Source organism: Curcuma longa, chromosome 17, assembly GCF_044706935.1.
Source record: "Curcuma longa cultivar G26 ecotype Majalengka, Jawa Barat chromosome 17, ITB_CL_G26_1.1, whole genome shotgun sequence".
NCBI lineage: Eukaryota > Viridiplantae > Streptophyta > Magnoliopsida > Zingiberales > Zingiberaceae > Curcuma > Curcuma longa.
The window spans coordinates 8,723,905-8,724,827 of NC_133877.1; the positions used below are offsets into that span (position 1 = coordinate 8,723,905).

General features: G+C 51.1%; 1 pseudogene; it reads right to left on the reverse strand.

Annotated features, from left to right (window-relative positions):
- The window catches only part of LOC141848344 (uncharacterized), a 42,579-nt pseudogene that overhangs the window by 31,972 nt on the left and 9,684 nt on the right, over positions 1-923 (reverse strand).

Consider the following 923-nt stretch of genomic DNA (forward strand, 5'->3'; position numbering starts at 1 on the left):
AACGCAAAAAGCAGCTTTTGCGGCCTGATTTCCTAACACAGACAGCTAGGACGCAAACGCAAATAAAATGTTTAGTTATCAATCGGTCAAGCACAGAAGCCCGCGCAGAGACGCCGGAAACTACAGGGAGTAGCCCATCCCAAACTAAGGAAATATCAAAAGGGAGAAGAGGGAACGAAAAAAGAAAACAAAAAGGAAACCGAGGCCTGCTGGGCCCCGGTAAACAATTTCTTGCTTAGTAGAGCCTGGGGCGCAGTAGGTTAGGACTGGCGATTAATTGGAGGAGGACCGGTGGTCACGGAACAAGCCCCCACTTGATCAACGGGAGCCCCCGAAGCTTCTGATCCGACGACACCTTCGGGGTGGGGAAGATCTTGTCGAACGGTCTCGGGTAAGGGCATTCCAAGCTGCCTTCAAATCCAAGAAACTGAGGTCGGCATTTCGATCAACCAAACCCGACCTCATAAATTGAAGAATGGCACCCTCGAAACCATATTCCATCATTTTGCTCGCTCCGGCAACCAAGTGGTAAAAGTCAGGCGAAGAAAGGAAGATCTGATGACGCTTCGCGAACCGAACTTCCTCTCTCGTCTGCATATACCTCCATCTCCACCTGAGCTGCGTTGAGCTCAAGACCAAGTTGTTCTTCCTTAACCTGAGCCTCAGATAGCCGCCGAATCCCCTGTTCGTGCTCCTTAACAAGGTCGGCCTTCAGCCCCTGAAGTTGATCTATGGCCTCAACCAATTCGGCCTCCCGTTAATAGACAACGCTTCAACGTGAGAGAGGAATCTCGAAGTTGTCTCTCCTCATTACGCAACTCTTGAATCTTCGCGTGTAACGCCCAATCTCCTCCTCTGCTTTTGCCTGGGCGTTTTTGAGCTACCATTGTAACGCCCGCCCTTATCAGAGCCCTGACGGACGC